The sequence below is a fragment of the Clupea harengus genome, chromosome 23, assembly GCF_900700415.2.
Source record: "Clupea harengus chromosome 23, Ch_v2.0.2, whole genome shotgun sequence".
Taxonomy (NCBI): domain Eukaryota; kingdom Metazoa; phylum Chordata; class Actinopteri; order Clupeiformes; family Clupeidae; genus Clupea; species Clupea harengus.
The window spans coordinates 10,144,355-10,171,761 of NC_045174.1; the positions used below are offsets into that span (position 1 = coordinate 10,144,355).

Genomic DNA, 27,407 nt, shown 5'->3' on the forward strand with positions numbered 1-27,407 from the left:
GAAAATCCTAATATAATGTGCACTTTCCTGAAACCGATTTAGCGCCGCATGCTCAATAGAATGGCAAGCACCACACCAGGGAGAGTACAAAAACGTAACAAGTTGGCCCACAGTATTGATACAACAGACGCCTGGAGATGATAGGCAAGCTATTAATGCAGAATAAAAAAAGCAGACTCTCTTCTCTCTGGGAAACGTGTCGCCGAATCTGCTCTCCTGTTTGAAGGCTGCCAGGCGATAATTACCACGACGGAGAGCAAGTCAATTAGACAGAAATGAAGTGTTCTCAGAGAAGAAAAGAAAGTCAGAAATTGACGTGTGTGTGTGTGTCTGGGTTTGCGGGGGGGGGGGGGGGGATTGGCGGGGTGATATATACAAAGGGACATGGTAGGGATGAAGATAAATACAGTTTGACTGAGAGTCAGACAGAGGAGAGAAAAAGTTGAAATAAGAAAGCAAGAAAGACAAAGAGTGCAAGAGAAAGCCCTTCTGTGTTTATAGCCTATGTGTGTATGTGTGTGTGTCTCTTCCTACACGCATAGCTCCAAACTCCCACTCCAGCTGTTCGCGTCGCTGCGGCTGGAATAGGTCAGAGCTTTCATGCAAATTACATGCCATGGCCCACTCTAACCTGCCGGTAACCGACCTGGCCTGACCCCCCCCCCCCCCCCCCCCCCGTCTACATCTTTTTGGCCTACATACTTTGACCGACCATCCAAACTCCCACTCCAGCTGTTCGCGTCGCTGCGGCAGGAATAGGTCAGAGCTTTCATGCAAATTACATGCCATGGCCCACTCTAACCTGCCGGTAACTGACCTGGCCTGACCCCCCCCCCCCCCCCCCCCTCCCGTCTACATCTTTTTGGCCTACATACTTTGACCGACCATCCAAACTCCTTCCATATTTGCCCAGCTGTGTTTCAAGCTCTAGCCGCAATCAGCTGCATTAATCTCTCCCCCGGCACGTATCAGCTTCCGCAGGGACCGCCGGTGTTAGATGAGTCGCTGCCTGCGGTCCACACACCCCCGCTATCTCATCGCTTTCATGTAAAGCAGATTGGAATGACTGGCAGGGGGCTGAGCAGGGGTGACTTGGAGAAACTCTGTCTGAGTGTGAGTGTGTGTGTGTGTGTGTGTGTGTGTGTGTGTGTGTGTGTGTGTGTCTGTGTGTGTGTGTGTGAGTGTGTGTGTGTGTGTGTGTGTGTGTGTAAAATGATGGTGGCGGTGTTGTTGGTGGCGGGTGGTAGGGGAGGAGGACTGGAAGGCCATCCAGAGGACACTCAGAGCAGCCAGGACAAAAAGGGGGCCTAATCGTGCTGAGTTAACATCATGAAACAAACCACAAAATGAGGTAAAAAACCACTGACAGGAACAAAAATAAGGAACAGAGAACAGAGAACTTCATAGCAACGCAAAGACGGTTCTGTGAAAAAATATGAAGGAGCTGCACGGTGGGAATCATCAACTGCCCAGAAATAATGAGAGAGAAGAACGGAAATTGTTTTTGAGACACGTCAAGGGTCGAGGCCTGTGTCTGACTGTGCCCGTGTGAGATGAGGTGCAACCCCCCCCCCCGCCACCCTCCTTTGAGTAGCTGTGAACAACTTCCTCCTACCGAAGAAAACAAACATCTACCCGCTCCTGATAGGCACAGGAAGCCAGGGTAGGCCCCACAGGGGGCTCTTGCCATGACAACCCCATCCCCACAGCAGCTGTTGAGCACCAGACACCAGTGTGAGAGAGAGTGAGCGAGTGATAGGGAGGGAGAAAGACGGAGAGGACGGAAGACAAAAGTGAAATTGAGAGATAGTCTAGATCTTTTGTGTGCTAAACAAAAATATCAGGGTAATGGAAAAATAAAAAAAAAACATCAAAACCCTGATATAATGTCCACAAAAGTCTGGAATGCAAGATCTAAAGATGTAACTGTCGCCCATGACTTTCATGTTCCACTGTTAAAAAGAAGTGTGGGTTTCGCTGTTTCTTTACTTTTCTTTTTGCAGAATGTGGTGGGAGAGATTGGTCACAGTTTTGCAGAATTGCTATTGTTTTCTCTTCTGAGGTCAGTCTTGACAGGATGTCAGAGTGGATACCCAGAAAAGAAGCTCCCCTTTCCTGTTTTCAACTCAACATTTGAACACACCACTTAACAGGAATCAGGGTGACCTCGACGAGCACAGAAAGTCCCTAGAATCACCCACCTCGACACACATACACAAAGACTTCAAAGTCAAAAGCAATCACAATAACATACCAGTTGACTGTCTGAGGCATACAGGAACTTTCAAAGACAGTCCAACAAGAGAAAGGGACTTGGTTAACACATCCATGCTTCCCCTGTTGGCTGCGTCTCCATCATTGCTAGAGCAAGGGGAAATAAGTTATTATAACACGGGGGAGTAGAGACATTGTAAACATTGGCTACGTACCATGAGGCGTGGCCTTGGCCAAAAACCTGCACAGATCCCAGTGCTGATATATGAAACTGCAGCGAAATAAAAAAAACATTTGTGAAAGAATGGGACAAGAGAGAGAAGAGAGAGAGGTAATGGAAAGACAGAGAAAAAAAAACATTTTCGAGTCTCCCTGCTTTTCCGTCCAGATAAAACACAATAATGATAAAAATGAAATAAGTGATAAACAAGGAACAAAGAAAAGTCAATAAACAGCCCCCTTCCAGGCACCATGCATAAAATTAACCTTTGTTCAACCCCCAGCCTCTGACCAAACTTCTGTGGCACATAACTGTGGGAGACCACGCTAGTGACAAAACGCATTCTCGCCTGGCCTGCAGTCTGGCAGACGTTACGAGCGCATAAGTACACAAGCATCACGTTCTCACTCTCACCACATAACCCCCCCGCTTCATCCCATCTGTTACCAAATGCAGCAGTGTCTCGAACAGTCTTATGCTTTTCTTCAATACAAGTGAGTTGAGGCAGCCCTTACGCCAAACAAAACTGCTTTGCAGGGTGCAGATCACGGGAGGGCACGATAATTACTGAGCTCAGATTCAGCGATATACCTCTGAAAAATGTTCTCCTACTCCTCTCTAATTAGTCACATTAATGCATCTTTCCTTTAAGAAATATCTCTCATCAGTCATTCCCAACCACCTCATAAAAAAAAAAACGTGTTAATGAGCGCATCAATCAGGAAATGGATTCCCCCAAATGTCTCTCATTAAAGTTAAAAAGTGAGGAAAAGGATAAGTTGGAGATAACAATTTATGGTAAGGAAAATAATCTGCTGTAGCGTTCAGAGTGTTCACAGCAAGAGAGCACTTTAAATGTCAACCCGTCCTCAAACAGCTCAATACAGGAAATAAAGACCCCTCCCCTCTCCATTTCTCAACACAGGCTTAAATGCCCATTTGAAAAATGAATCTCTCAAATTAGTGTCAGGGGTCAGGCCTCACATGGTGTTCAGGCAGGTCATGAAATCATGCTAGCAGGTGGCCGTCCAGACAACAAGGCCCAACCCACAGCCCTGCAGATCCCAGGTTCTACTACACACCATAGCATCAGTGACTGCAAAATTGTGAGCCGCGAAAAAAAAGAAGTGTCTTTTTGGGCCCCAGTCTACCTTCACCTCATCTCATTTTACTCTCAGCCAAACGAGTAGATGACTCTTAACACTCTTCATAAACAAACTGAGTGACTACTATCTGATCCAAAAAAACACCCCACCCCCCCAGTCCTATATTAAACCGCCAAGCACTCCCAGTGGGCCATTGACACCCTCTGGGCTTCCAGCTCCAAATTGTCCAGCCAAGTCCAGTGCCAGCTTGGCCCAAAACCCAAGGCGTGAGTGCTTACTGGGTATTACGGGGGGCTTGTGCCGACCAATTCCAGGGGTATGGCCCTGGACTTTGGAGGGCAGCCATGGGCCAAGGCAACCAGCCTTTCACCTGTTGCAGTGCTTCGCTATTGCTAATGTGTCCTCTTACTCCTTTATTGTATCCATCAACTAGCATGTTGCCTGACTGTACTGATTACCGGGCTTCAGCATTTGCAGACCGCAGACAAGGTGACCCAAGGCTAAACATAACCCGCAGTATATGGACATCCAATGGAACATTAGTGGGTGTTCCTGTTGCTTGCACAGGGACAGGGAGAGCTGAACCTGACACCTCTGAGCTTTCCACACTCACATACATGGGAACATATGCAACTACCAGAGCCTCTAGATCAGGGGTCACATTTGGGCCTCAAGGCAGTTTCATGTGGCCCCACAAATAAATGTACCCATTCTCTGCGTTTCTGTGTCCCCTGTAAAGTAATCGGGCAAGTTTCACTAGCCCTACATGCCCATAACCAGACCAACATGAAAATAGCTTTTGTAGTTAGTAGTTAATTGACTATGTACAGATAATAATCACTGTTGTCAAAAAATATATAGGATACCTTTTACTCACTGCCCCCCAACTGCAACCCCCACCCAAATAATTTGAGTTTGAGACTATTTGTCTAGTGCTTTTAGCCAAACAGCATAGTTGTCACAGGAGCAAGCTAAGTAAAATATTATCTAAAGTCTATAATTTTAACTTGAAAAAAGACCCTAAAATGTCTGCCTCCCTGACAATATATACAGCTTGCTTTTGTCACATACCTCCTCTTCAGCTGCAGTGTCAAGTGTTTTGTGTCTCCAATCGATCAGGTTCTGTCCCAAACAACCTGCTTTTAATATCACAGGGGGCACTCAACAGAGAACTAACCACCATGGGACAATCTGGGGAGTTGATCGCAGAAGCACCCGGAATCCCATTACGGTTAAAATCCATGAAATGAAGGAGCACTCACACAAGGACTTCTCATTGGTCACATGAATCGAGTGAATTTTTCACCTAACAAACACCAAGTGCCACACCAGTGTCTTCTTAAGCAGCAAGATTTCCACCAGTGGGCTGGATGGGGTCAAGGCCAAAGCGAAAGTATCTCCAAACAAACTATAAAAACTTGATGGGATGGTGGTCAGTGAAGATTGTTCCAGAGTCGTTCTGTCAGAGTATCTCATGTGACTGGCTTAACCCTAAAAGGCTTATGCCTAATCCTAGAGTTAACTGAGGTGTCTTGCCGAGACCTAAGGCTAACCAAACGACTACCTATCAATATATGCACGGCAGCTCAAACAAGACACTGTGTAAATTTGCGCAGGAACCTGGCTGCTGCAACCACAAAGCAGAGCTATATCGCACATGACACGGGCTCCCACCCAAAATATACTTCACCCGAGAATAACACCTCACCCTCGCACTTCGAGTGAAGATTTTCAAAATTCTTTCGTAATTTTTTTCTTGCAAGTCATGATACGCATGACAAAAATATATCAGCATGGAGGACATAGATCTATATTTACATCCATTTGCAAGCTGTAAAAATAGACATCTGTTGGAATACGTGGGCCGACCACCCGGTTACAAGCACTTGTTTGGCTTTTGCCGTTTTATTGGCTAGTCGACACCATACTAAGCATACAATCATACCTTGACCCCGTGCTTGCGGTTAGGGTCACATGGCTCATGTGTATGTCTTCAGTCTCGTGAGGCTTTTTACGAGCTTGGTGTAGCGGGTGCAGTGTGGCGGGTGTTTAGCTTTCAGGCTGAAGGAAGTCTGCGGCTAACGCATGCAGGCAGTGCATTCTCCATCTGAGGCTGGAGTAAGACTTTAAATGGCAGATTTATTCGTTTTAATGTTTTCACAGACACTTATACACTAAGCTAAACAAAGCCCTTCTAAACAATATCCAGGCCACTAATCTAGTCAGTATTTGACAGTAGGGCTGGGTGGTATGACGGTATATACCGTGCAACGGTAGAAATGTGTCTACCAGGAGAGATTTGGCCATACCGTTTCAACCGCGGTATACTCTTATTTTGAAATCCAATCGATTTATTTTTAGATAATGACCTCCGAACTATACATCATCCCTCTTATTATACAGTAACTCGCCAAAACGATAGACATTCCTCCAAAAATACCTCTTTAACGATTTTGTTGCCATTTTGTGATTTCTGCTGAGTTCTTCAGGCAAATAGAACTCTAAAGTTTCAGGTGTTGCGTAGCAACCCATTACTTCCCGTTACGTTAAATGACCGGACTACTTGCTGAATGATATGAAAGATGGTCAGCGGTCATTACATTTTCGCAGCAGTGAAACCAAAGAAATTACAGACCTGTGAACGTTGGGGTGGCCCATTCAAATCAACAGAACTTTTTTGAACGTTCTGAAGAGCCGTATAATACGATACCCAGTACAATTTTTAAGCACATAACCTGCAAGGACTGTCATGCCTACTTGTTGAGTAATCCTCGACTGTTGGGAAAGATTCAATATACTGAAAAATATGGACTGAAAAGTGTCTAGTGTAGGCATTTATTTGCAGATTCTGTTCCATTTTTCTCAATGATGGTCAAATATTAGTAGTTAAAGATGCACTTTTTCGATAGTTTAGATTTCTTTTCAGTATTTCAAAGTGAATGAGCTGTGAGAGCACAAGAACAGTGAGCGTCTAGCAGCGATTATCATAGACATATACATGTATGTATGTCAACGGCGATTACGGCCAAACCAACGAGATTCTAAGTAAGTAACATGGGGACAAAACTTGTTTTGGTACTCCATGTAGATCATAAACCCTTGAATATAAAAATGACTCAGTGAAATCTATTTGAGAAATATAAACGCTATAGTCCTTTTTATCCAGAAAAACCGCATCATTTACTTGCGTCTGTTTACAGGTCATCACCTCGTCATCACGTTAGGACGTCGCAGCAACGGGCTGAGGCGGTCAATGGAGCGTCTATGTATATATGTCTATGTATAATGGCCAACTTCTTAATTTTCTTATTTTAATATGTGGCCATATAAAGAAAATATCTCATCATTATTGCGTTAACATATGGACAAAGATTGAAAAGAAAGTTTTAACACTTGAGTTATCTTCTGAAAGTACATTAAAGAACCACTGAAACATAAGCACTGGACTAAATGCCACAGAAAGATTTTTCCTTTTTCTTTTTTTTTTCATACACTTTGCTTTAATTTTACTATTTAAAGATTCAATGGATACTGGCCACTATTGCTTAGGCCAATAGCCTATTGAGGCAGTATTGTTTCTGCACCTTAGTGTTCTTAAGGGTCAATAAATAAATGTCTGTGGACACATTTCGCCACCGCTGAAGTGTCCTCTTTTTCAAAAACCAAAATCTGGTCACCCTACGTATAATAAACCGTGATATATACCGTAACCGTGATATAAAATTACAAATAGCGTGATAGAAGATTTTGGTCATATCGCCCACCCCTATTTGACAGCCCCATCAAAAATAGTCACCCTCATTTTAACATGACCCATGGTTCAAATACTGAGGAGCAGCCAAAGTCAGAACCCACTTTCCTCCAATGAACACACCCCATATCTCATACAAACATCCAATTATTCCCAAGTACCTTCATGCCATTTAAGAATCTCTGCCACTTGTGCCTTCCCCTTCCTTCTGTCTGTATGCCTGAAAAGGTTACATTTTATAGAGAACAAATCTGATGACATTCAGGGACATGGCCGATATGAGAGCAGACTGCAGTTCTATCAGGACCGTCAGGTGAAACAGGAAAGGGCACCTCTGATAAACATGGGGGCTTGATGACATGCTCCCACAAAGCGAGACAGCCGATGAGAAATGTCTCTCTCGGCTTTATTGTACACTCAACGAATCAGGTTTGCTATCTGGTACCAATCATGTCTGGAGTCTTATCTGCAATGTTCATTGCACAAACTTGTGAACTTCATTGCCTTTCGTTGTTCAAGCATTCACTTTGTAATTTAACATCCCCCAACTGAATGAAAAGATACAGAAGACCGCACATCCCTCGAATCCTACTTTTACTATTTTCAAATGAAAACAGCATAAATGATGCAACTACTTCACTTTGCTTTGAAGTTGACGTGATGAAGTCTCACCATTTCAGTGAACGTTTGCCAACACAATTACAGAGTAACTGGCAGCAAAGCAAGCAAACAGTCGCACAGTCAGGAACAGAAGACAGCGTGAGTGAGCCAATGGGAAAAAATGACCACAACGTACCTCAGCTAGACATCTCTTATCTAGGTAACATATGTGGTGTGCATGCTTGAAGGAGGGTGGATCAGTGAAACCACGCTTTCAGTTACAGACAGATGAGAATGCGAGGCCATGGATCACATTAAACTATGTAGGTCACCTGAATACATTTGGGTTCTGCCCACATTGACACAAGACACCATTGTTGCACGGCTATACCTGCATTTTTTTCTCTTACCTCTCAAACCCCTAAGTGCTCTCAACTGTTTCCTTCAACAAGAGCCTCCGGTAAATTCGTCAGCTCCAGTGTTTGGAGAGAACCTTCCCCTCATACTATATATCCAGGAGATCGACTCTTGAACCCTTCTAGGTTCCACAGCTCTACAGATATTTCACCCCCTCCCTTGACACCTCAGTGAGTTATACGCACTTCGGCAGATTTAAGATATTTATCTAGAATATTTTCGGACAGCCTCGGGTTTCACCCAAAACAACAGCACGCGGCACTGTCAGCAACCTTTCACACCATATACCTTATAGCGGTGACAGGGTGAGGTCACGGCTGCCATAGCAGCTATATGTTTCACAGTGAGTACGCAACTGGAGATTGCACAAGCCGCATTGGACAGTATTTTTTTTCTCCTTGTCTGGCAAAAAAGGAAACGCTTCAGTGACCTTGCATTTGGTTCACATGACCAGATGTGCAGTTGGTCACTTCAGTGCCCCTGCAGGGTTGAATGTATGTGCAGTCATATCTTATGTCTACATACAGTAAGCTGTGTCCCCATAACTGTGTGTGCTTTGTGGCAGATTTGGCTATTGGCCATATAACCACAGGGATCTGTAAAACGACCCGTTATTTATTTATATTACAAACGGATAAAAAAAATGACTGGTTCCAATTTCCTGCAATCTGACTTTTCAGCTCTTCCTCACCATTTAGATGTCAAAAAAAGAACACTGAATTCAATTACCTTATTGATTATTGATTTTATCAATAATCATCTATATGTGCAAGGGGGCTGTAAGTTATCAGATTTCACTGCAGCACATTGTGCATGACATTGATTGCAGCTTAATCTTCTTCTGTTGGACCTTAAAGTGCATTATTCTGACTATGATATGGTGCAGTACCGAAGTGATCCCTCCAATGCAATTATGGATGACAGTATTTCAGTAGGCACAATATCATTGTTCTGCTAGGCTGACAACGATCAGGTTTTGTGCTGAGGCAGCATTTTATCAAGGTATTTTATGAGGTTAAACTCTCATAAAGGAAAATAGCTTTAATGTAACACTAATCAAATAACTCCTTTTCATTAAATGACAATATGGAAGTTTTATTTGTGTGTAGTTTTACTTGTGATCAGTACATTCAATGGCCACAAAATGAATCCAGTCATGCTATTGCAACTAAATGTGCATGTGTGTGTGTGTGTGTGTGTGTGTGTGTGTGTGTGTGTGTGTGTGTGTGTGTGTGTGTGTTTGGCAGAGGTAAAAGAACAACCTGTCTCAGGAGTAGAGTCAACAGCATTATCTATGTGGCTTTTGTTTAGTCAGTGAAAAGATCTGAGCAACCAAAAGCTCTGCATGAGTTCTGACCTTATCGTGGTCAACGGTTCAATTGAAAGTCAATCAAAAGCGCAGTGCCGGCTATCTGAGCTGTGTCCGTCAGAATCTGAAGAAGGAGAAAGAAGGAGAGAGAGAGAAAGAGAGAGAGAGAGAGAGAGAGAGAGAGAGAGGGATTTGCCTGGCCATGTTAGACTTGCCTATGTATGGGCGAGAGAGTCTGAGAGATAGGAAGAAAGTGGGGAGGGCAAGGAGAGAGAGGAGGAGACAGAGAAAGAGAGAGAGAGAGGGGGAGGGAGAGAACGAGGGAGAGAGACGGTGAACGCTGAATCTGGTCCAGGTCATTAACATTCTTTGTCCTTGTATGTTCTTGGTGTGAAAGAGCTGAGATTCAGCAGCCCATGACCATGAGTGTGTTGAGAGAGAAAAAGAGACAGAGAAAAAGAGAGAGAGAGAAAAAAAGAGAAAGAGATTTGTGCACACCCTTCAGAATAGAGATTTCATCCAGACTCCCTGGAAGAACTAAGAGAACCATGCCAATCATTCCACCTATGGAACACCACTGATTCTCACGCACACACATACACACACACACACACAGACAGACAGACAGACAAACACAGACACACACACACAGACAGACAGACACACATACAGACACAGACAGACACACACACACACACAAACCAATTGTTTGCTGTAGTAGACTCATGCCAGAACTGGCAACATATTTTATAATCCATTGATGAAGCCCGCCCTCTGATTGCTTCTGTCTTTCTTCAGACTCAACACTTCTGACTGCAGACTCCATAACAGATTTCAGAGTTCCTCTAGATTACACTAGGACATTACACTGTCCACCCAGGGAAAACAAAGCTTTTTTGTTGGCAAAGTAAGAAATGAAAGAAAACAAATCTAAAATAAACATTCTGAGTAAACCCAAGGGAACAGATCATTGTTTGTATCAAAATAAATTGTGAGTTGCCAAATGTATTCCCGCTTAGACCATTTTTACTAGATAGATGGCTAAGATGTTTTTACATTTATGAAAATCCTACCATAGCATGCAAACATCATACAAAGATGATGACAAAGGACATAGTGTCCCTGAAAAAAATACTTGCCAGTACTTTTTCTTTTTTTTTGCTAGTGTGAAAAAAAAAAAAAAAGATATGTATGACGATGCATAGCTTTGGATATAGAACTTCGAAAAGGCCCGGGCGAATGAGCACAGAGACCAATCCGCTGGGGCTGCAGCCAAGAAAGGGGCCCATCCTGTGCCGGGGTGCCAAGTGAAATAGCTCTACCCTCTCCCACCCGGAGCTGGGAGAGCTGAGCTGCACGCTGCTCCAACACCCCTGCTCAAGCTGGAGGAATGCTACTCTCACACGTGGACTGTCTTCCTCGTTTCTTTTGCTTCCCTCTCTCTCTCTCTCTCTCCCTCGCCCTCTCTCCTTCTCCTCTCTTTTTCACCTATAAAGTTGAGGTTAGCAAAATGGAATGAAAAACATAGAGGTCACTTTCTCCAGTTTTCTCCTTCACCCCTCACTGCTCTCTCTCTCTCTGGCTCACTTTCCTCTCCATTACAGTGCTGCAGTGACTCCTTACAGAAAGACTCCATATCCTTGTGGAGAAACTGCCATTCCCCATCAGTGTGTTGATGCATGTAGCGATCTGCATCGGAGGTCCTGACCCCCCTGGTGCTGTTATTGTCCCCCCCCCCCACAGGCTTAGTGGCACTTAATGACGGCAACTCCCAAACAGCTTCATTATGGAAGTATAAATACGGTGACAAGTGCACGGTTGATGTGTTTTGTGATGTGCCGGTGCATGGTGCTGGTTTGCTTAAGGGTTTTGGTTAATCTGGTGCCGGTGAATGGTGCTGGTTTCGTTAAGGGTTTTGGTTAATCTGTGGCGTGAACCGCCCAGTGGCCCCCGCCTTTCAAGTTGCCTTCATTAAAACTAGTTTACAGTTGAAACTGGGCCAAAGGCCACACGCTTCTCCCTTGGAGATATCCTGGAAGGTGTCCAACGCCTGGACGAACGGACCGTGCCGTGCTGACTCAGAGCCACAGCACACATGAACACACACACACACACACACACACTCACACACACACACACACACACTCACTCACACACACACACACACACACACACACACACACACACACACACACAAATAATAATGAAAACGGGCACACACATATGTGCACATACTGTAACATGTGTATGTGAATACATATACAGATTCACAAACACACACATGGTATATATATATATATATATATAGAGAGAGAGAGAGAGAGAAGAGGCACCCCAATTATAAGGAAGTTCCCATGACCCGGGGCTTGTAAAGGGGCTGGAGGCCTGCAGTGTGCCTCAGTCATCTGATCCCTGCCAGACAGAGAGCCTGTGAACATGAGCGGGAGCACCTAGCTCGGAGGGAGCCAACACTCTGTCAAAAAAAAAAATACCAGCCCAAGCGTATAGAATTTCTGCTGGACTACCATGAAAAATATATGAAACACCATGCTCTGGGAGCACCCACGTGTAATTTATATACGACTACTTGGGTCGGCATGACAGCCGTAATATTGCGAGAGGGGGGTTCATAATCCTTACTTAAACTGTACAAAGACAGACTTCTTCTTCGCATGCTTTCAGGCTCACTCGCCTGTTACAGAGCACTATGGGTAAAGGCAGGTGTTTACTCAACGTCCAGTGCACCTCCTGCAGCTGGTTTAGAAAACATCCAAAAGAAATGGACAGCAAAGCCCACACTGTATAAGCTGGACGTGATCTGTTCCGAGTAGCTTTACTTTTTTTCAGTGTATTTCCTCCGTATCTCACTGACAGAATATGGATGCTGGCATCTGCTTCACGGGAGCAGCATGTGAGCAGCATGCATGCACGTGTGTCACCGATGCAATGTATAGATAAACATACTGATTCTCTGCCAAAATCAATCACATCACATCTTCATGTATGTGTGGACGTGTGTGTGCTTGTGCGTGTCTGTATGCGTATGTCTGTGTGGTGCAAACAGCCTTGAAGCGCTTGCTGCGGTTAAGCTGCCTCGTGTGTTCATACATGGAAAATCGGTAACGCTAACTACTCTCATCTGAGAGACTAGCAGGGGCGACCCCAGACAGGTCAAATCTCAAGTGTTTACTTCACGGGAATAAATCAATCGTTGCCTACAGCCCTAACAGGAAGCTGTCCACAGGTCAGAATAACGTGTGTATATATTTGTATGTGTACATGTATGTATTTAATAATGTACACATACACACAAATACACACAAAGGACAGAATAACATAATGCCAATGTGGCATCCTGGTACTATGAGTATATGCATACGCGTGTCTTACCTGTATCTGTGTAAATACACATAAAAATACGTACAGTGAATACCTGTGTGTGTGTGTGTATATATTTGTATGTGTACATTTACATTTACATTTAGTCATTTAGCAGACGCTTTTATCCAAAGCGACTTACATATGTGCGACTTACAATGTATACACATTTTACATTTACACTGATGGCACACTGCACATCAGGAGCAATTAGGGGTTCAGTGTCTTGCTTGAGGACGCTTCGACAGGGAATCGAACTAGCAACCTTCTGCTTACTAAACGACTTCTTTACCTCCTGTACCACTGTCGCCCCTACATGTATGTAATGTATTAATCTACACATACACCCAAATATGTATGTACACACAAATATGTGTCTATATGTATGTTTAGGTGTTTGTACATGTGTGTGTGTTGGTGCCCATGAACACATATCCACATGACCGAATGAGTCTGTGTGAACGTGTGTATTGGGGTGTAATGGCACCCCATTAGCTGGGGCTTATTTTAAACAGCCTAAAAAGAGAAAGAGAGAGCGCCCCTTCTAAGAAAAGCACTCACTTCTTCACGACATCCTATGTCACATTCTACCTCTCTCTCTGTCTTTAGTACATTCTGTGCTGAGGACCCAGCGGAGGAACTGAATGTTGCCTGTCAACTCAGCACAACAAACCCCCCCCCCCCCCCCAACAACGACAACGGCACATCGCGTGTGTCCTTTTTTTTTTTGTCAGAGCCTTCCTTCGCATATCTGGGTGGCGACGAGTGAGGGGAGTTTTGCAAACTGGTTTTGTGGCGTTAGAAAGCCCTTCATCTTCCCACCGTTGCGCCGGGAGGTAATGTGTGGGACACGAGCCATCAGCGTAGGTGAGCCAGCCAGATGAACGAGCAGAGAGGGTGGAGGTGACATGGATATAGGCAGGGTAATTAGGGACCTAATTACCGTGGGAGAGATGATCTCGTAAAAATCTAAATAACTCTCAGGCACCCACACCACAGAAGCCCTACAGTCTCCTCTGGCCCATGCCAACCCTGTACTTCTACCAATGCCAGGAAATCAATAAGAAAATAAAAGAAAAACTCAAAAAAACTAAAATGCCACTGGAATCTACAGTAGAGGGGTGAAGTACTCGGTTCTGTTTTTTGTGTTACTGTTATACCATGGTTTGGTTGAATGTCCTATTGTGACACATTCTTTAGCATATCAATTCACTTTTGATATTTGAACTATGAAGTAATTTTACTGTATCACCACTGCATATCATTTGGCGACCGTAAATTTGTTGTAAAGTTTAAATGAACTGCTGCATTATGACACAGTTACAAATTAGTGGACTGGTGGAAGTACAGAGTAGCTGAAAATAGCTTTTAGTGTCGTTACACGACATTAAAACATTTCACAGCTACTGTATATAGCCATTCCGTATATACTTTCTTAAACTTCTTAGACCGTTGCACTGATGCACTGTTTGTTTTGTATTGTGTTAATGTATATTTTGTGTAAGCACACCGAGAGCCACTTTACCAAGTCAAATTCCTTGTTTGTGCAAACTTACTTGGCCAATAAAACCTGATTCTGATTCTGATTAAGGCTAAGGACCACAGTGATTTCACAAAGGTTAGGCTCAACAGAATGTTGGGAAATGCTAGCTTGGCAACGATCAAAATGTGGAAATTATGTCCACAAATGAACATAACACAAGTTGTCTTAATGCAGTAAATCTGTTCTTTGAAACAACCATCATTTTAGAAAAGTCAGTAGTCATTTTAATTAACTGATTGAATTAGCTTGTTTGTGATAACTGGATGTCTGTATTACTTGCCATCTTCGCAAAATGAAAAACGGTCCCCATATCAAAATTAGAAAATGCCCCTTAGGGGACAATCAAATACCAAGAGACCAAATATGTTAATTTCTGACAATGTTGAAAACATTTTCATTTCTGACACTGACTCCTTCATACACCCACTCGAGTGCACAGGCAACGACTCCAAACTGAAAAAGAATTTGACTTCATGACAGGGCCTGACAGATGCTGAAGCAACAGGTGTACCAAGAGGAGAGATACTGATCTGGACAAGTTGATGAATGGAGGCAAATTCACAGGAGCGGCAGTATCAACAAACAACAAGGAAAAGATAGAAAGAGATAGAGAGAGAACGAGGGAGGGAGGGGAGACACCGATTGTTGGGGTTCTTCCTGTTTCCTGCATGCGGGCTTCATCAGAAGCCTCCACCGTGACACGTCTCTCTCTCTCTCTCTCTCTCTCTCTCTCTCTCGCGCTATCTTTTTCTATCTCTCTCTCAGTGACGGTGAAAAAACAGAGGCATTTGTTGAACGTGGATGCATGAGAGAGCAGCAGATGCTCTGAATGTGACATTGTTGTGCCGGTCTTTCCCCTCCTGTGCGAAGGTAAATAAATCAAAATTAGCGGGTTTGAGGTTTTGGAGGCCTTTCTCTGGCAGACTCGGAGTGACAAAGTGTCGGATGCAGCCTAAGTACAGCGTGCCACAGGAGTCTGCCAGAAGGAAATCCCACTGTTGTGCTTCAGGGGTGAGAATACAAGCAGAGACCACGTCTGAACATTTAAGCACTGACAGCAGTGATGTACGACAACATTATTTACACTATCAAGGTTTGAGACGAGAGAATAAAGCCTCTTCTGCTGCAGATGGTCTGTTTAACAATTCTGGCAAGAAACCAGAGAAACTCTTTAGTATTTATATAGAGAAACATCAAGAAAATAGAGAGTCTCCAGCTGCAATGACTTGATGGAAATTTGTATGAGAAGCTACACACTGGATGGGCCAGAGCCATCATGGCGAGCTATATGTAGGTTGAAGAGAGCATAAACAGCGCTATTCCCATTTGAGTTACCATTCTCCATCACTGGATCGAGGACACTGTCTCCTGTGTTTTACACTACTTAATAAACACACACACACAAACACACAGACTTGGATACATTACTCTAATGAAATACCTCTGGCAACTATTTTTGGCTTGACGGTAAAAAAGGTCTCATTCGGACGTGTATATATAAGCGGGTGTTTGGTGAATAAAAATAGGTCTTTGGCATAAGTAGGGTGGCCTAAAAACATTCAAAGAGGCAATAAAAAGAAAAATGATCATAAAGGTGGAGTTGTCTTAGTCTCTTGGAGCCGGCCCATCATGAATACCTAAAGACCAAAAAATCATACACATACGAAGACACACAGACACAAACACACACACACACACACAGACACACACACACACAGAAATACACACATACACATACACACATACAAATAAACAGAGAAATACTGCCTCTTAAAAATGCAGGCTTTGTTCACCAAAGTGACTTGGTTGTTATTCGAAGCTGATCTGAGGCTGCTCGAGTGGTCAAGAATCATTGCGATCCTATCGCAGCATAAAAATCTGCTCATTACGTCGACTTCCAGTAAAATCCCCCTGACATGTGGCTGTTTTTATTATCGCAATTAATATCGTTCCCAGAGCCGAGTCACAACTCAATGTGTACAGTTGCCGAGACCCAGCATTAATAGATCGTCAGCAAAATTATTTAAGACTGCAGTATTGATAAGCTCTGGCTTTACTGGTTCTGAACTTCTCTGTACTTTTTAATGTTTCGCTGTCCTTTTGATCACGCCACAGCCTCTCCCCTTCTCTCTGTGTCGTGGCTCAGCTCCTCCACACACACACACAGAGAGCAGTCAGCGGACAGCACAGCAGAGAGGCTGCGGTGGAGACAGTACAGTAAACCGGGTGAAGTGAAGATAACTCGAAGATTACTCAAGTCCGACGACAGCTACAGTCGTTACTGCAAGCTGAATGTATTCTTTTTTGTTAAACAATATGTTTTTTTTATATATTTAGTTATGAAAAAGAGCAGATAAGGGTATTGATAAAGAACCCATCTGATGAGGAGTATCAATAAGAGTAGTAGTATCAATAAAATCCTAACGATACCCCTCCCTACCGCAGAGACGACAGGCTTGAAAGACTTCTGGAGCCAGTGGAAAATAGGGTCAGAACAAATGGAGAGGGGTAAAGACTTGGCTCCAACTCCTAATGGAATTGGGCCATATATCAAGCTAAACAAACAACCTGTAGGGGAGCCAATGATATGATGACCGTGAGCTCTTTGGATTTGACGCCAATGCTTGCATCATCCATTTTCTCATACACTATCTGAAAAAGTTACACATTACCCCCTGAAGATACATGATATTGGAGACAGTGCCAATTCCCCCGGAACGGCCCATCGAGCCCCAATTCAATTATCTCTTATCATGGCTATCTGCATTTGTTAGACTTTATCACTCCGCAGTGCATGTTGCATATTCACTGGCTCAAGGAAAATCTATAATCCGTCTGATTGAATTAAATAAAACACTGTGCACTTATCTTGGATATTAAAAGCGAATATGCGGATAGTCCACCAGTGACTCTCCAAACACAGCAAAATGAGACACTTGGACCCATTTCAAAGTAGACAGCCTCTCCCATCAAATCATCTTTTTTATCATAATATAAGCTATAGATGACAGAAACACATTTACAGACGGCGAGCAAATAAAGTTGTGATGCACTTTATCGGTTCCTCAGTGAAATAGATTTCTCTGCGGCAGAAAAAAAATATATGCCAACTTTCAAAAACGAAAAATTTCACTTAAGGCTTCAGCAGCAATGAAAAGTTCACATTACTACTCTAAGGCCTGGCTTATTGATCTGTCTTTGAGACGATGGAATAAGGCCTTCGTCATGTCCCTCACTGCAATTGCATGTCTACTGATAGACCACCCTCTTCCTCCTTTTATGCATGACATTCATAACGATAAGTGCACCCTCAGTGACGGACCAGAAAAGGGTCCGTCTGGTGAAAGGCCGGGGCTACAGGACAAATTACAGCAGGGGGGGGGAGGAGCACAAAGATCTGCTCATCGGGGGGGGGGGAAACCCACATGGCCATTAAGAATGAAGTCAAGGTTACAGGACAAATTACAGTAGGACGCAGACGGGGAAAGCATAAAGATCTAGTCAGAGGAGAAAAAAAAATCACAAATCACAAGTCATTGTGAATCGTGCCTGGTTGTCTGCCGAGAGCTACGTTTGCGTGGTATTGGGCGGGCGAGAGCGGTGCGTCACTTCCCGTCACTTCCCCCAGTCTCCACTCTCTCTCGCTCTCCTGCACGCGGGAGCCTTTCCCAGTGCCAGCGTGCCTGTGTGAGAGCCAGCGGCTGTCACACGGAGACCCACTTGTTAACCACTTGCACCGGCAAAATTAAAACACTCCCCACCAGGCAAAGAAAGCAACCCTCCTCCAGCATCTTCCCTGTTTCTTTCACACTCTTTCTTCACTCATTATTCCCTCACTCTCAGTTTTTCTCTCTCTAACTTCTGAGACGCCTCTTTCTCCTTGCTCTCTCACGTGCTCACTCCCTCTCTGTCACCTTCTCCTTCTCACTCTCTCTCTCTCCCTCCTGACTAAAGCACATAAGCCACCCAGCCTGGATCAGCTACACTGGGTTAAGATTTAGTGGTGTTAATAAGTGTGAAGCGTGGCCACATAAAACAGCCTCTCAGCTCTCCAATCCAATAAAGGCCATTTTATGTGTTATTATTTTCCCATGCCGAGCCCAGTCCGGCTGCTCGGGTTGTAAGAAGAGTAGGGGGGTGTTTTGGGAGGGGGGAGGGAGGTGGGTGGTTTGGAGAGATCGTGGGGGTGTGCACAGAGGGCGGGGTAGAGGGGGGGGTTGGAGAGTGGGAGTGGATGGACCCATCTCCAAAACCCGACTTAGAGCAGAGGGTGGTTGCTGGCAAGCATGAACCTGGAAACCACAGCACAGCCATGAAAAACAGAAGGCGTGCAAAACAAAACAAAAAAACACACTTACACACACACACATAACAACAACAACAAGGACAATGCCAACATGACAATTTCCAGGACTCCTGAGCAAAACAGTAAAAAAGGCGAATAAGGAAAAGAAAACATTACCACAGGGTTGGGAAAGGAGGAACACACATCAGAAAACATGAGCTGTAACTACAGCTGAGGGAAGTAACCCACAGAGATGAGCTCCCTGTGTCTTAGCTTTCACGTCTGTGTCTCTGCGTGTGTGTGTGTGTGTGTGTGTGTGTGTCTGTCTGCGCGCACGGATGAGCGTTGGTTTATCTCGAAAGCAGCGGCAGTGGCTCACACTTGTGGCGATCAAACTGCATGCTGATAAATTCAGCCCTGTTCCACAGGACAGTGGTTTTGCGCTTATCAGCCAAGCAGCTACGCCTATGATGATTTTCAAACCCAGAACGAAGACAGATACCTCATGCCTTCTCTGTGGCAGCACAGTATAAGCAATGATAATGAGTAAATGAGTACTACCATTACAGACATGGAAGCTAACACACACGCAAACACACACACACTCACACACAAATGCTACAAGCAACAGTTAAGCTTCGAAGGGGGTGAGAGAACACACCAGTTACTGTCTACATTTTCAAAAGGGAGGCGATGCAGTGTTCAACATAATTACATTCAGATGACCGAAAGTGCACATTTCACACGAAGCCATGGGGCAGTAAAAGCTCACACTGAGCTGGCCAGTGCTTTTTTTTTTTTTTATTGGTGGGGAGCAAGTCACCCTCACACCGCTTCTCCCTCTGCATAAACCTGGCCTCTTATCTTCACCGCGGAGGCCTCATCTCGGGTCTGTGCAGCTGCCCCGGCAGTCCGAGTCACTGCATTTGTCAGCGTTTCATTTTTTCCCCGGATACCGGGAGGAAACTTGTAAAATCGAGGGTTCAGGAGAAGAGAAAGTGACCAAGAAATTAAAAAAAGAGAAACACTAATGTATTACAACATGGGATTTCCTGTTCTTTCAAAGAGTTGTGTGCGTGTGTGTGCATGTGTGTGTGAGCATGTGTGTGTGAGCTTGCCTGTGATAATTAGGGTGGTGTTTTGAACACGAAAACAAGGAGCCCAGGAGGATTTAATGTAACACTGCTGGCACTCACCGTGTTGTGAGAAACTGCTTTATCGAGGAATAAATGGTCTGGCCCTTTGGTCAAGTGCTTTCCAGTTTGGCACAATGCTGGTGAAATGATGTGCAACCCTCGCACAAGAGTGACATCCAGGGACCCAGTGCACCATCAGCTGTGCACTTGTGCATGCACGTTTGTGCACAATATCGAGCCTTGACAATGAATTGATTAATCCTTATGTCACATTCTCAAACAGATTCCAACAACTGACTGAAAAAAACAGCAGGTCTTGGAAAGGTTATATGTTGTCCATTTTCACAAAGTTTAACAAACCATGTCAATGTCTTCTTTGAGATTGTGTCAGAGCCGTTTCCAAGTCAGTCCTCTGCTATAAACATCAAATGCTACGGTGAGGAGCAGGTATGCGGAGAGATGATTGACAGGACATCTGCCAAGACTCACTGCATTTAATGCAGAATGCACAGCGCTTTAGTGCAGAAGAAGACATGAACGCTGTATCTCTCTCAGATGAATGGAGGATTTTTTTCCGCTCAGATGAGTTTGCCTCTGCTGGATGGTGGAGGAGGGGCGGGTAGGACAGGAGGGAAAAACACAACAACCTGCACACGCTCAGCATATGGACAATATAATCTAATTAACACAGCAGCGTGAGCACGAAGACCCCATCTGAAAGATGTCCCAGAGCACCGAACAAGACAGACAACGAGGTCTAAATGCGTTTAGCTTCCCCTCAATGCACAGCCGCGGTGCCGATTGAGAAGGGGAGCACTTTCATTAGCCCGCATTGTGCATAATGTTGACTGTTCTGAAAAATAAAATAAACGACTTTGTATGACTATTTTTAGCATTCCACAGACACCCATACGAAAAAATGCCAGATACCGTGAAACAACCCAGAATGCTTTTCCACAGTGGGGTGATATCATAATGTGATGGGCTTCTCTGAGGGCATCAACAGCAGGACCAGTGCCATTGTGCTTACATAACTAAACTTCCTCACTTGTTCGTCCTGGATGGCTCCATTGCCCCATATAGCGAAGGGAAGTGCACTACAGGCCAAGGGGCCACTGACTGGGGGAAGGTCACGTAAGATCTCCCACAAATACACACGCAGAGCCAGGTCAGATGGGGCTAAACCAGAGCCAGCCTTATAGCATAGGCTTACATCTTCTCAAAGCCTATACAAATATCAGCACCATGAATGTATTTCGTGTTCGGATTCTGTGCCTTCCAGTAAGGATGAGTTTTACGGGGGATTGTGAGACGGCTACAGGTGTTGTAGTAACTGTAACCACCAACTAAAAACTGAGCCGTGAAACGCTATTACTCCTTAGGTTTTTTTGTATTGGTAGGTTGGTCCACGTATGAGTTATATGAAACGGTGCAAGTTATTGTGCAAGGAAAAAATGTTTATGGTGTCTGAGTAGGCCAAGGGTAAACTGTAGCGCATACATTTCCAAACAAACTCGCTAGTGATTAATGTAGTCTTTGGGAGACCTTTTGAGGGGAGAAGAGCGTTCACCTCAGGCTGCGCGTTTAAAGTAGGTTTTCTAGCACATGTTGATAAGGCGGCTTGTTTAATAGCAATCGAGGTCAGGAGGACCCGTGCCTGCCACAAATACCTACATTGTGTATTATTATCATGTTAGAACATGTTGAAAATTAGCAGTTAACTTTATTGCGTCGTAAAATGACAGCCATGTATTCTGCTTGCACATTAAACTGCAGCCTATCAGACTGCGTCGGCGAGCGTTACAAGTTAAATCATTGATAAGAATAAACCGGTCAGAAAATCAATGTGAAGCGCTTTTGAGCGCCATAGGGTACAGTTGGTGAGAGCAATGGGTGGGTGAGAAACGTTGTAGACTTTTTGATGGCCCAGGGGCAACATTGTTTCAATGTTTCAATGTTGCATTGTTGCACGCTGTTTCGAAAGATCAACAGTCACTTCTACAATTGATTTGGACCTGATGTGTTGACTCGTGCAGGCTACAGGCATCGTTAAAAACTTTACCTTATACACATTTCATATCGAATTCACAGTTTAAAAAAAAAAAAAAACATTTACCAACGCTTGTACAACTTACCTGGATATGAGCGTTAATCACTTTTTATTGCAACTCAACATAAATATTGACAGTGTGATAGGGACCTGTCACTTGTGTACGTAGCACCATTAGTGTAGCTGAGTGTGGTTCTATAGTGTATGTATATACACACACACACACACAGACACTCACACACACACACTATATATGTATGTGTGTGTGTTTGAGAGAGAGAGAGAGAGAGAGAGAGATACTCGCCTAGGCCTTTCATATATTCCAGGACTGCTTGTAGCCTACTGTAACTTTAGACGTAGCGTTTTCAATGTCAGCCAAATCGATTGTAAAAGCTGCAGACAATGTATGCCTACATGCTGAAATTGTTAAAGCGACAACACGGAAGGCAAGGCCAAACTGAAAATAACGCTATAGCCTATATGTTACTATAGCTAGTTGGCTACTGCTGATCTGTCAAACCCGAAGAGCTAGCTACAGGAGTTGGGTTAGCTTCTAGTGATAAAATAGCAAATTGCTAAATGCATGACCACCACGTAATAGTAGCTTTACCAACAACGTATGAGCAACAGTAACACTCACCGCCAGTTTCTTCGGTCGCCGAACACGCGAACTGGAACCTTTCGGGACAGAAAACGGGGCTGGAAATGTCCAGGCTGTCCCTCAATCCGGTGCAAGTGTAGTAGTAGCCTATACACTGCACAGTAAGGTATATTCGAGCTAATTCCTCCGCAGGGTGCAGCGTGCCGTCAAATGAATGTTTCATGCAGTTCCTGTGTTGCTCTTTAGCGAAGTCACTGTGCGCTCGTTATTGTGGATTTTCCTTGGTATGTGGGGGGAAAGTGCTCCGGTTGTGTTCGTTGGCTGCCACGACAGGGGTAGAAAATTCAGAGAAATACTATTGCTCCTCCCTCCCCTCGCTCTTGTACAGTACAGAGCGCGCACAGCTCACGGCCCGTATAAAACAATTAAATAAAACCATCTACTGCTCTCTACAGGACTGACATTGTAAAGTACTTGTAGCGGAGACTGTTCAGCTGTAATGGCACAACAAACCCAAGACAAAATAGCCTACTGCCATTCACACGGTAAGAAAGACAGCGGTGAGTGAAGTAAGGACGGACGTTCTGTGAGGGTACTGTAGCCCTGAGGTGTGTCGATGTAGTGGGCATCTCCTACGGGACAAGTCAGCAAGACATCAGCAGCCCTGTATACCTATGCACCAGCTCCTCCTTATCTCGCTGCTACAGCCCATTTTTGTTTTGCGCTGTAATGCTGTAGATTGTATTTTCCAATAGAAATGCCTTTAAATATTTATCTATGTAAGATAAATAGCAATACATATAACATTCATTAGATACAATTAAAAGATAAGTATCCTGTTTATCTCTGGCTGCCTTTTCTCAAAATAAGAAATCATCACAGTTGATTAATAATACATGTATTAGTCTATTGACTAGATATTTTTTATATAGCCGAATAGGCCACTTTTCCCATTCAGTAGGAAAGTTTTTACTAGATCGCTTTGAATGTCGAAGTTCACTGAAGTGATGAAGTCACGTATCTACAGCTGGCTAAATGCAGAACAAGTTTATAATTGTAATTTTGAGTATGTGTGCCTGCGCGCTTGCGTGCGTTTTTAAGGGGTTCTTGGCACGTATTTGGAAAGCAAAGCCTCGAGCTTTATAATATGGACATAATATAGCCTATATTAATGTTGCAATATAATGGCAATCATCACCATGGCGATATAATACAATATGTAATAGACTACCTCCAAAATGGATGCACACTTAACACCTGATTGATTTTTTAGTAAAGGTGAAAATGAATGCCATTTAACCCATTTTAAAAGCTTAATGTTTGTACATTGTAATTATTCCTAATAATTAGTAATAGAAGTAAGTTAATAGTAAGCACTTATTGCCAACAATTACCCGTGATTAGTGTTCCTATGTTCAGCACTGGTTGGCCCACATTCCTGCCCACATAAATCACCCTGCAGTGCTTTTACCTGCACTCCTAACACTCTTCATGTAAGGCTTTTATATGGTGTATGGAATTCATTTTCATGTCAAGGCCCCTTTTAAACATTTATCTGTCTACAGAACTAGCAGTGTGGTAAAAGTAATGGTTGTGATTGAGTGTTCACATTACCATCCACAGCCACAGCCTACCATCAGTTGTTTTTTTATCAGCTTGGCATTGGATATGATTTTGTATCCTAAATATCCAGTCCACATCCTATTGCATATTCATATTGTTTGTGTTCATCTTTCACTTCACTGCGACACAAAGAAACATAGAAACAAAGCGTCCTTCTATCAGAGGAGAGCGTAGAGTATAAAGACAGCCTAGTTCAAGCTGACAAACACAGAGTGACTGAGGCACATAAACATAAACTAATCTCAAAGACAAACACACCAGTAAAAGAAAAGAAAACCCATCCCCGCTGGATGAAGCCCAAGCAAATACCAGATGCCTTCAAAGCCTCCAGCCGCATGTTGGGGCCATGGCCCGGATCCCAGCCATCAGCTGCACGCCTGATGCTGACTGACCTGTAGCCTTTACTGTCAGCCACATCTCACAACCGATTTGCCTTTCTAAGGAACCAAAAGAGTGCCCAGCGTTAAGAACCTACAATAATATGAGCTCAGCAAACCCTTGGGCTGATCCCAAAGCAATAATGAGAATTACCTGACCAGTGCATGGGCACCACACACCTGGAAATGTTGGCATTTGTATTAATATTAGTATAAGGACTTACGTATGCTTCAAATTCTTGGACAATCAGTTGCAACATGAAGAATTTGCTCAGACTTTGTCTGAGTGCTCAACATCATCAGTGGCATTCTGCCTGTAATTCATGCTGCAGTGAGGCTTTGCAGGAGGAGAAGGATTGAGCAGTGGACTAAGCTTAAAACTTTGACGTTACTTCTTAACCCGTTATTGCAGCCATAGTCAGCTCAAATTGTATGCTCATAACCCATCATGTCCCAGGGCTGGTTGTTCCATTGTTAATAAGAGAATGTGGATTTGAGCCTCTCAGAAATTGCAAAATGTGTGTTTCATGCCATATATTAAAAAAAGTCATTTGAATTAATCAAATACAAGTTATTGCAGCTGTAGTCAAATCAAACCTTATGCTCGTAACCCACCTCTCAGGGCGGGTTGTTCTATTGTCAATAAGAGAATGCGAGTTTGAGCCTTGAGGTGGGTCAGGGAAGAATTTAACATCTTTTTACATTTATTTAGGTGAAAACTAACATATGTTAGAGTAACGTACACATGCATCATTTTGAGTTGCACATCGCCAATGTTGTGAGGTGACAGCCCGTCCTCAACGGTCCAAAACCCTGAACCACAATTTTTGTCATAATGAGCACATTTCAGCAGCACCCCCCCGACCCCCCACCCACCACTCACTTTAAAAGCCATCTGATCATATGGCGAGGTGTCAAAGACCTCAACAAATGAAAGCTCTTTAGATTTTATGCTCAAACATTTTCACTTGGAGCCAAAAAACATAATTATGGTAACGACTATGCTTTGCTATTGTGGTTAGATGGCACTGTTAAAGGCATCTGTTTGAAAGGAAGTTTTGAACTCAGCCTGAAAACAGAGTAGGAAGCACCCTTGGGCAGATTCCCTTTTGAATATGATGTATAAGAATCTTCTTACTCGCACTTCTTTGTGATCATGAAGTGCTTTCAAACAGGATTAAAAAAGGAGAAAAAAAAAACATTTCAACCACCACAGTGCAAAAACACCAGAAGTGGCCCGTAGCAAAAGAGGGAACTAACTGTGCTTTTTCATTTTTGCTCATTTTTTGAACTTACCATGAAATCATCCTTTTTGTTCATGAGCCATAATTAGGCCAAAAAGGACCTTTCATGAGCAGAACTAAAGGGATTGTGAAGTGTCTAGGTGCGTGCACACACACACACACACACACACACACACACACACACACATACACACACTGAAAGAGAAGGGGAGCATTGTACACTGTTACATTACTGATATAATGTTTGAACATTTGTCTTTACACAGCCACACACACATACATCAAAAAAATCTCTCATGACTAGTTCTGCGTGTATGTCTCCAGTCACGCTTGTTGCTCCTTAATTGTTTGCTATGTGCTCAGCAGTCAACAACTTATCTGTAAATGGAGTTCAAAATGAAGGCACTGAGCTCCATTCAAATTGCTCATCATGCACTGATTTAATCCTCCAGAACTCATTAGGCAATGAGTCAGTTGTACGGCAGCAGCTCAGCAGGAGCCCTATGAGGATTCCCCAAGGAACCAAGAGATGAATTATGAGATATATACACCCCCTTCCAAATTTCCTCTCACCAGAACGGGCGCACATTTTTGTAGGAGATCCGGTGATGAGTAGGGTTTTAATGCGGCACCCAAATGATGACATCTTGTAAATGTTAATGCAGTTAGTGGTGTAGATGTGGGTAGTTAAAATGCCACTCAATGAAAACAACTTTGGGGTTTAAATTAAAATGGCTGCAAGATAACAAATGTGGAAAGATGCTAATTATGTTTATGTTTATTTATTTTTTCAGAGCCCAAGTAGCTGAGTATGTTTATTAACTCACTTTTGACGAGACGCTCGCACACACCTTGTAATGTGACTTGTACTGTTTTGAAGAGATGAACCGATTCCATCCACTCGTTTTTCAGTGCTTCTTGGAATCAGTTCTTACCACTGAAAGCTTGCTGGATCCTTTGAACTGGTTCCGTCTTGGTTATCGTCTTGATCTGTTAAAACGGTTACAAGTAAAAATCGGCTTCATAAAGTGTGCTCTCTCTGTATTTCCCACAAGTGCTTTTCTGAGCTCATTTAACTACAGCATCCCCCTATACATATGTTAAATTATTTTGAATTAGTTAGACTCAGTATCCATAAAGCATTAAAAACACATTGTAAAATGTTTATTAAGTATTGAAAATGCGTCATAGCATCTGACATAAGTCAATATGACAATTTATAAATAGACACGAGTGCACTTATGAAGGGTTATGGTGTTGTAGGATAAGCCCTACACAAATATTATTATGAAAGCTTGGATGGGGTCACACATGGCTCCACAAAGAGCATTTGGTGAATAAACAACATTGGACATGAGGAAAAGATGTCATCAGTGCCATGATCAAGTGATAAAAGAAGGTTAATTATGCATTCTGATACTTCAAGCTCTAAGGGCTTATACTATAATATAACAAGTGCAGTCATTGCCATGTATAAGTAGTTATATAGACTTCAATTATTATGAATACTTTATAACCCTTCATGAATGTGGTTATAATGCTTTATGGATACT

General features: G+C 43.5%; 1 protein-coding gene across 4 annotated transcripts in view; it reads right to left on the bottom strand.

The window, feature by feature from the left end:
• Positions 1-22,965, bottom strand: part of thrab (thyroid hormone receptor alpha b) — a 124,148-nt gene extending 101,183 nt beyond the window's left edge. Inside the window, exon 1 of one of the 4 annotated variants that reach the window (XM_031561573.2) lies at positions 22,650-22,965. The gene's annotated coding sequence lies outside the window, so the exon portion shown is untranslated. Of the gene's footprint in view, positions 1-2,429; positions 5,843-22,649 lie in introns of those variants that run through there. The other 3 variants (XM_012814584.3, XM_031561572.2, XM_031561571.2) reach the window with 3 other exon arrangements.
• Between the last annotated feature and the right edge of the window lie 4,442 nt (positions 22,966-27,407).